The sequence below is a fragment of the Triticum urartu genome, chromosome 1, assembly GCF_003073215.2.
Source record: "Triticum urartu cultivar G1812 chromosome 1, Tu2.1, whole genome shotgun sequence".
Classification (NCBI taxonomy): domain Eukaryota; kingdom Viridiplantae; phylum Streptophyta; class Magnoliopsida; order Poales; family Poaceae; genus Triticum; species Triticum urartu.
The window spans coordinates 367,593,371-367,603,900 of NC_053022.1; positions in this window are offsets into that span (position 1 = coordinate 367,593,371).

A 10,530-nucleotide genomic window follows, 5' to 3' on the forward strand; every position below is an offset into this window, starting at 1 on the left:
CAAAACGTTTGCGATGAATGATACATCAAACACGGTTCAGATTATAGTTGCTTGTGCGATGAGGGGCATACGGTTGATCTGTACGAACTGTTTGCGATGAAACAGAACAATAGAAACAGGAAGCCAGATCAAGGTGTGTGCAATATATGGCATATAGTTCACTCCGATGAACCGTTTGCGATGAGTGAGGTGAACACAAATGATTCGGCGTAACAAGATGTGTGTGATACCCGGCAAATAGGTCGGTGATCAGAATTGTGTGCGATCATTATAGACAGCCCATATGGTCTTTTTTTGTGAATTGTGTGCTCGTCAGGGCACACCGTTCAACAAACCAACCTATTGGTGATAATGTAGAAGATCTCTGTCGAATACATATTACTAACCGTCTGCGATGAGATTGACAGGATAAACATATATATATATATATATAGAAACTCTATTAGTGACCCAGGGTGAAGAATAAGCTATTCTTCACCCCAGTCCATCGACCGAGCTCCTCGCAAAAAAAGTCCATCGACCGAGGCATGTTCTGGTTAAGCAAATCTCGACCGATATAAAATTCTGTTGCACTGCCGTAAATTTACCTTTATGGCAGTGGTTAAGCAATTCTCCCCGTACCTATTTGTTTTTTTCTAATTAGCTATGACCTATGAGCAGTTAAGCGACCGGCGGGTGGGCTCGACACGGTTCCTCTCACCCCGGACCATCCTCTCCGGCAATGATTGCTGAGGCGGCGACAGCGATGGCGACGGTGCCAGAGGGATGATCGGGAGGTCCACTCCCCTCTCTCGTACGTGGAGTACCCCCCTTTCCCTCGTCATGCAGTAGTGACCATGAGGGGAATTGGGCACTGCAACGATTCGGTGCGAGATCGGGGACGGCAACGTCCTTCTCCGGTGTCCATCTCCATCGCCGGTGGTATTCTCTCTGGTAAGATCTTCCTCCAGTACCTTTCCCTTTCCTCCTCCATGAATTTCTAACTTTAGGGTTAGGGTTCTTGATTTTTTGGGAACGGGGCTAAGAAAGAGGAAGAAGTCCAAGAAAGGAGATGAATGAAAAGAGGGAGCTTGCATACTGAAGGGGGTGATGGAGTAGACCTTCGCTCAGATGTGAGATCAATTCGAGGAGGGGATGATCATGCAGGAGGAGAAGAAGAGGACGGGCTCAACGCTGCGGAGGAACAACACTAGAGTATCTTCCAAGATTCAGCCCTGTTTCTTGACATTTTTTTTTCTATTTTGGATGAATTGTTCCTTATTTCTTCTTTGGATCTCCATTGCTACAAAAAAAGGAGCAATGCCCAGCCGTTTTCACTTGGTGGAGTTGGGATGCTACTACTGTATTAGGATGGTCATCCCATCATTGTGAATCTGCCCTGTTGCAGAATAAGGCGCAGAAGGAAACCAGAAAGGGCAAAGCACAAGAAAGTGTGAAAATAACAAGCCACACACTGTGAGCAACTAAGAATCACTCCTAAAAAGAAGCACAAATCATTGAAGCCCAAGTAATTGTGATCGTAATGTTGGGGATCGTAGCAGAAATTCAAAATTTTCTACGCATCACCAAGATCAATCTATGGAGTAATCTAGAAACGAGGGGAAGGAGAGTGCATCTACATACCCTTGTAGATCGCTAAGCGGAAGCGTTCAAGTGAACGGGGTTGATGGAGTCGTACTCGTCGTGATCCAAATCACCGATGATCCTAGTGCCGAACGGACGGCACCTCCGTGTTCAAAACACGTACAACCCGGTGACGTCTCCTACGCCTTGATCCAGCAAGGGGAGAAGGAGAGGTTGGGGAAGACTCCATCCAGCAGCAGCACGACGGCGTGGTGGTGGTGGAGGAGCGCGGGACTCCAGCAGGGCTTCGCCAAGCCCTACGAGAGACGAGGAGGGAGAGGGGTAGGGCTGCGCCAACAGGGAGAGCAAATCACATGTGTTGGGCAGCCCCAAACCTCAAGTATATATAGGGGGAGGGGAGGGGCTGAGCCCCCACCTAGGGTTCCCTCCCTAGGAGCGGCAGCAGCCCCCAGATCCCATCTGGGAGGCGGCCAAGGGGGAGAGAGAGGGGGGCGCACCTAGGGTGGGCCTTAGGGCCCATCTGCGCCTAGGGTTTGCCCCCTCTCCTCTTGAGGCGCATGGGCCTTGGTGGGGAGGCGCCCCAGCCCATCTAGGGTCTGGTCCCTTCCCACTATTGGCCCATGTATGCCTCCGGGGCTGGTGGCCCCACCTGGTGGCCCCCCGGACCCCTCCGGTGGTCCCAGTACACTACCGGTGATGCCCGGAACACTTCCGGTGGCCAAAACCATACTTCCTATATATATCAATCTTTACCTCCGGACCATTCCGGAACTCCTCGTGACGTTCGGGATCTCATCCGGGACTCCGAACAACATTCGGTAACCGCGTACATACTTTCCCTATAACCCTAGCGTCATCGAACCTTAAGTGTGTAGACCCTACGGGTTCGGGAGTCATGCAGACATGACCGAGACAACTCTCCGGTCAATAACCAACAGCGGGATCTGAATACCCATGTTGGCTCCCACATGCTCCACGATGATCTCATCGGATGAACCACGATGTCTAGGATTCAATCAATCCCGTATTCAATCCCCTTTGTCTATCGGTACAATACTTGCCCGAGATTCGATCGTCGGTATCCCGATACCTTGTTCAATCTCGTTACCGGCAAGTCTCTTTACTCGTTCCGTAACACATCATCCCATGATCAACTCCTTGGTCACATTGTGCACATTATGATGATGTCCTACCGAGTGGGCCCAGAGATACCTCTCCGTTTAGACGGAGTGACAAATCCCAGTCTCGATTCGTGCCAACCCAACAGATACTTTCGGAGATACCTGTAGTGTACCTTTATAGCCACCCAGTTACGTTGTGACGTTTGGCACACCCAACGCACTCCTACGGTATCCGGGAGTTGCACAATCTCATGGTCTAAGGAAATGATACTTGACATTAGAAAAGCTTTAGCATACGAACTACACGATCTTGTGCTAGGCTTAGGATTGGGTCTTGTCCATCACATCACTCTCCTAATGATGTGATCCCGTTATCAATGACATCCTATGTCCATGGTCAGGAAACCGTAACCATCTATTGATCAACGAGCTAGTCAACTAGAGGCTTACTAGGGACATGTTGTTGTCTATGTATCCACACATGTATCTGAGTTTCCTATCAATACAATTCTAGCATGGACAATAAACGATTATCATGAACAAGGAAATATAATAATAACCAATTTATTATTGCCTCTAGGGCATATTTCCAACACGTAATGCACAATATCATTGACTTCCTGATAGGGAGTATAACGTTTTGTTAGATTTCAAGTCCATCAAACCACTGTCATCAGGGCCGATCATACCTCTAAATAGAAAGAAATGTAAACCTTTGGATTCAATGATCTTGCTAAAGGATACAAATGTGTCTTTTCTTAAATGTAAGGTATTTCATGGCTCCATTTGGTCAAAAATTTCTTCCCCTGTTTCATTACATAATTTGTAGAGAAATCATGGTGCTTAGCATACTTCTCTTGCCTTCAAAGTTCAATTTCTAAGACAATGGAGATGTCATGCCTTGTTTTATTAGGAATGATGCATCCAGAAAAACGTTCTCATATTATGGAACAGAGGGAATATTTGTGATATATCCCTGTAGGCAACAGATAATGTTAGTTTCCAGTAGTGCCAATTGGCTCCTATCTGAACTTTATTTTTGAGATGCACTTCCATGTCTGTGAGACCAATTCCCTGTGTTCCATAACAGACCTATCTTTCACCATATTTGCTATTATCTGGTCTCTCATTTAGCTTAGTCCACCTTTTTTTTCTTCGTAGCTCCATCATCAAAATATAAGCCCCATTTTAAAGTTTGGCACAGGGCCCCAGATATTACCGGCCCGGCCTTGGTTATATGTGCTTGTGTGTTGGTACACTTGTGAGAAAATATTCTGTTTGTCAGGTATCTATTCAAGCGGATGATGGTTAATGTACGAGGGATAGACATTAACGTCTCCGTATCTATGGTGGGTACTAGTAATGTTGAATTGAAATTCCAGGCTTTCTTTTTCTATAACCAGAAGCAAAATTTAGGTTTTGGTGAGAAGAAAAGTGAACCTAAAGGGTGCAGTACTATTAATAGGATACTATATGTTGGTTACAGCTCATGGATAGTAATGTTTAAGTCGCTGGAGAGCTTGCTGAACAGATGAAGTTGACGTAAAATCTCTAGTCACCTGCAAATTTAGCTCCTTGAAAATCAAGTTCAGCAGTAGTCAGTTTCAAGTTTGGTAGTATTCAGTTTTGTAATACAGTAGTGATTTCTGAATTTTTCATGCTGCTGGTTACTTAGGGCTAAGTAGCACTCAATTGTGTCCAAACAAATTTTATTTGTAATTGTGAGGATGGTTTTTATTATGTGAGATAATTAGCAGAACCACAACACAGAATCTATTTATTAGACCACTTTGTTGTTCCGCTGTTAACAAAATATTCATAGCGTACAGAATGAATTGCGTGTATTTCTTATTGTTACCAAAAATGCATTCCACAGAACGGTGATAATGGCCTGTGTTACTTAAATCATTTCTATATTTCATTTTTGCTAGAGACCTGGTGTACTAAGTCCAATAGAGATAGTAAAAGAACTAACGAAAAATACATCAAATAAGGAACGCAACCTTATATCTAAAAAATCAAGAACGCCCAGCTACTATAAGATTACCCGAGTGGCCGTAAAATTATGTCAAGATGCGCCAGACTGGTTCCTCGTATACAGGGAGTAATTTACTCGCATGCAAACTATTAGATGCGGCAGACTGGCTCCTCCTTCCATGCTGTAATATTTCCTCACAAACGTGTTTTCCCTTACAGATTATGGTTTTGAGTGTGGGCATAGAAACTGTCTGGGGTGAGGAATAAGAATTCCTCACCCAGGGTGACGAATAGCACGACTAGCCTGCTTAATTTAGTCCTTCTTCTTGTTGTTGTTCTTGTTGGATGGCCCCGCGACATCGTCTTGGCGAGGACGCTTCTTGCCGCCGACCGTTGGCTTTTCATCGCCGCCGTCACCATCATCGTCGTTGCTGTCATCCTCCTCCTCGTTCGACCATTCCTCATCATCATCATCGTCGTCCTCTTCTTCGTCCTCCGACGGCTCCTCGTCTGTCTGGTTGTCGTCTGACGACTCCGGAGGTGGCGTCCCTTCCATGAACCGGATATAATTGAGGTCTGGGCTCGACGCCGGACTCATGGAAGACGAGCGGGATGATTCCGATGTTGACCTATCATCGGGCGCCAGACTGCTGGCCGGACTGTCGTCCTCACTATCGCTCGACATGGCTGCAGAGTGTGTGCCAGTGTGTAGCGCGGCCTATCGGGGACGATGAAGATGGTGGACATTTAAGCGGGGTATGCAGAGAAGAGGAACTGTCAACTGAAGCGGGGGTTGACGTATTATCTAACCGCAGATATAATCAACCGCAATTATTTGTACCCAGTCGCTCCAAATTCCCGGAGTTGCGCAGGACTCCTATTGGCTATTTGGCTGGTTTCCTTTTTTAGGACAAAAAAAAGGAACAAGTTTTGGGATTATGCATCGGTACCGGTACGAACGGAGTAGGACAGTTGGAAAGCAATACATTGAGCTCTTCTTATTGATAAAGCCAGTAATGATAAAACTAGAAAGGAAAAGAAAAAAAGACAAAGAAAAATATCTGCACGAATCTCCGCGTAACATTAATGGCATAGGACCTAGATGTGCATTACTTAGAGCACATCTAGATGTGCTTTACGTTATCTTCTGCGAGCTTGGTGATAACACTCCGAGCCCTGCCATGCCATTCTTCATCCAGCCAGTTAACAAAGGCACAAGCCTCATATCCTTGCCAATGTTAAATAGTATTCTGGATGAGCGGTGGCATTAACTGAAGTAAAGTGATGAACTTAATTAGCACTAACCTCTAAGGGGCAACTGAGAAACCGCCTGCCAGTGTTGAATCCCTCCGTGCATTCACGTCGAGCGGGAGTGTGCCCATGCACACAACTCAGCTTTTGGTACTTCTCAGTGGTGCAAAACTCGGAGTCGAACTCATGTTGCGGGAGTCTGGAGTCAAGCTTCGGATCCGGCGGCAGATCGCTTTCCTGGGGGGTGGGGGGTCATTCAGGACGGATTCAACAAGGATCTATACTTTGGACATGCTAAAAAAGATCGGGGTAGATTGGAACCCGACATGACGATTCGGATCCGTAGTACACCTGCCTTCTGATGACCTTAGGCAAGTGCTCGCCGGCGATACGAGCAGGAGCAGATGCACCGAAACCATCAGCACCACTCGTCCGCATTCCCCCAATGTCAGTGCCACGCGAGGGAATTTGGAGGCTATGTAGGGATTTGGGGCAAATGGGGAAACTGTGGAGATAGGCTAACGGCCGAGAACTACTAATGGCACTATATATAGTTGTATATACGGCACACTATTTGTACATGTCGTTTGTGTTGGGTATTACAACGTCACACACGATTTCCGCACCAAACTGTGTGAGAAGACAACGTAGGTTAGACACAGTTGCTGTTACATAACCGTATGTGATGTACTGCCCTGTCCATATAATTGAGTTACGGTGAGATACCGTGTAAACAGCCACTCTGCGGATATCCGTAAAAAAACAGCCGCTCTGCATATAGAGATGGCGACGGTGGCCTAGGCAGCGGCTACCGGAGAAGAGGTCAATCCTCGGTCGGTGGGCAGTGGCGGCGTCATAGGAGGTCAATCCTCGGTCTGCGGCGGGAGATAGGAGGAGCTCAACCATCGAGGTCATCGGCGGCGTGATTCGAGCACATCCATCGCGGTCGATGGCGGGATAGTGGAGGTCGAACTTCAGGCGGCAGCCGCACTAAGCTTAGCTCCTCGACCCTGCTATCTTGGCGTGCCGCCGCATCGCGCTTGTCTGTCTGCTGGGTGGAGGTCGCCGCGCGGCTAATTAATTAAGGTATTCTTTTCGTGAGTGGCTTAATTAAGGTATTCAATTCCTAAGTGTAGTGCTATACTAGTACTCTGCGTGTAAATTGACTGGCCATTAATTTTTGTCATTGCACGTCTGGGTAACAACATGGAGCGCCCTCAGTAATTATTAAAATAAAACCTTGTGATTTATGCATGCATCTCTGGGCAGCAGTTAATCCGTGTATTAATGTTGTTGTTTTGTTTTTAATTACCATGCGTCTGCTGCAGATGGAACGATCTCGATGGATGAAGAATCGGAAAACCGCAGATTTTATCAGTGGCGTGACAGAGTTCATGAATTTGGCTGAAAGTACAAAGAGGAGAATTGGTGATGCGGATTACATCCTGTGTCCATGTACTGATTGTGCCAATACAGAGTCACATGAAGTTGCAGATGTCCAGATGCACTTAGTCTCTAGGGGATTCATGGATGGATATACACGTTGGACCAGACACGGTGAAGAGGAGGCCATGGATGAAGATACCCAGGGCAGCGAGATGCCAAACCCCGATCAGTGTCACATGGATGTTGAATCTAACATCGGGGCAGAGGCGTCAAGCTACCAATGGAACACCGAAAAGCCGAAGCGCCCACTGGAAAACCAAGATGTCCACACAGATGACGACGATCTTGACATGCCAGATTTTGCTGCTATGATTGCAGATTTCAAGGGCCCAGAAAAGGATATGATTGGGTACAAGGATCTGCCAACCATTGATGCGGACTCCAAGTAATAATTGTATCCACGTTGCAAAAAGAAATATCTCAGATTTAAAGCAGCAAATGGTCTATCAAACAAGGGCTTCACAGAGATCTTAGGTATTTTCAAAGATATTCTTCCGGAAGATAATGTGCTCCCCAGAAGCACGAATGAAGTGAATAAAATTGTTTTCCCATTAGAACTTGAAGTACAGAAGATACACGCTTGTGTGAATGATTGTATATTATACCGTGGTGAGTACAAAGATTTTCGTGCATGTCCCACATGCAAGCATGCACGATACAAGCGTAGGAGAGCGAAGGACAAGTACAAATTGGATGACGAGGTCAAGACAGGAATCCTGTTCAAGGTTGTTTGGTACTTGCGTTTAATTCCAAGGTTGAGGCATTTGTTTGCAAACCCTAGAGAGGCAAAGAGGTTGCGGTGGCATCATGATGAGCAAATTGCAGATATGTTAATGAGGCACCCGAAAGATGGGGCTCGGTGGGAATTAATCGACAACAAGTTTGAAAATTTTGCCAAGGATCCTAGAAGTATAAGGCTCGGGGAGTGTATTGACGGGATGAATCCTTTTGGCGATATGAGCACCAATCACAGCACATGGCCGGTGCTTCTGTGCATATATAACCTAGCTCCTTGGTTGTGTATGAAGAAAAAATACATTATGATGTCAATGATTATCCAAGGCCCGAAGCAACCTGGAAATGACATCGACATTTACATTCAACTATTGGTAACTGCTGGCAGTGTGGATAGATGCGCATGTTGTAAAATGTTATGATGCTTACAAAAAGGAGATTTTTGATCTACATGCGATGCTGGTGCACACCATTCAAGATATGCCGGCATTAGGCAACACATCGAGGCAGAAAACAAAGGGAGATGTAGGGTGTGTCACATGCATGGATAGGACAGCTAGCAAAAGACTTCCCAACTCGCGCAAAACAGTGTATTTGCGTCATCGTAGGTTCTTGCGGATGAATCACCCATACCGAAAGATGAAAGCTGAATTTGATGGTACGGCAGAGGCAGGTGTGGCCCCAAGACCCTATGACGGGGAGGTGGTCCACAACATGGCCAAAAAAATTAATGGTGTGCTTGGCAAGAACCACCCTTTGATGGTGAAACTAACACCCAAGGATCAAGTGTTTAAGAAAAAAAATCGGTGTTCTGGAAATTACCTTACTGGGAGATTCTACGTGTATGTCACTGCATCAATGTCATGCACGTAGAGAAGAACGTATGTGAAAGCATCCTTGGTACTCTGCTCAAGATTAAAAGTAAAAGAAAGGATGGTGACGGTTCACAGCTCGATATGCTTGCTGATCAATCACAATGCAAGAGTGAAGCAGAAGATGATGACAAATTCATCAAAGCTCGCCAGAGTTACAATTTCAGTACAAAAGAAGCAACACAATTCTTCACCTATTTGTTGTCAGATAAGACACCCTCTTCCTACCGCGCAAACATCAGAAGTCTCATGGATGTGAGCTCAGGTAAAATGAAGTTGGGACACATGAATGAAGGAAATATGCCCTAGAGGCAATAATAAAGTTATTATTTATTTCCTTATATCATGATAAATGTTTATTATTCATGCTAGAATTGTATTAACCGGAAACATAATACATGTGTGAATACATAGACAAACAGAGTGTCACTAGTATGCCTCTACTTGACTAGCTCATTGATCAAAGATGGTTATGTTTCCTAACCATAGACATGAGTTTTCATTTGATTAACGGGGCCACATCATTAGGAGAATGATGTGATTGACATGACCCATTCCGTTGCTTAGCACCCGATCGTTTAGTATGTTGCTATTGCTTTCTTCATGACTTATACATGTTCCTATGACTATGAAATTATGCAACTCCCGTTTACCGGAGGAACACTTTGTGTGCTACCAAACGTCACAATGTAACTGGGTGATTATAAAGGTGCTCTACAGGTGTCTCCGAAAGTACTTGTTGGGTTGGCGTATTTCGAGATTAGGATTTGTCACTCTGATTGTCGGAGAGGTATCTCTGGGCCCTCTCGGTAATGCACATCACTTAAGCCTTGCAAGCATTGGAACTAATGAGTTAGTTGCGGGATGATGTATTACGGAACGAGTAAAGAGACTTGCCGGTAACGAGATTGAACTAGGTATTGAGATACTGACGATCGAATCTCGGGCAAGTAACATACCGATGACAAAGGGAACAACGTATGTTGTTATGCGGTCTGACCGATAAAGATCTTCGTAGAATATGTGGGAGCCAATATGAGCATCCAGGTTCCGGTATTGGTTATTGACCGGAGACATGTCTCGGTCATGTCTACATAGTTCTCGAACCCGTAGGGTCCGCACGCTTAACGTTTCGATGACAGTTATATTATGAGTTTATATGTTTTGATGTACCGAAGGTTGTTCGGAGTCCCAGATGTGATCACGGACATGACGAGGAGTCTCGAAATGGTCGAGACATGAAGATTGATATATTGGAATCCTATGTTTGGATATCGGAAGTGTTCCGGGTGAAATCGGGATTTTACCGGAGTACCGGGAGGTTACCGGAACCCCCCGGGGACTTAATGGGCCTTAGTGGGCCTAGGTGGAAGAGAGGAGAGGCGGCTAGCCTCCCCCAGTCCGAATAGGACAAGGAGAGGGGGGCGGCGCCCCCCTTCCTTCTTCTCCTCCACTCTTTCCCCCTCCCAAGTCCTAATCCAACTAGGAAAGGGGGGGAGTCCTACTCCCGGTGGGAGTAGGACTCCTCCTGGCGCGCCTCCTCC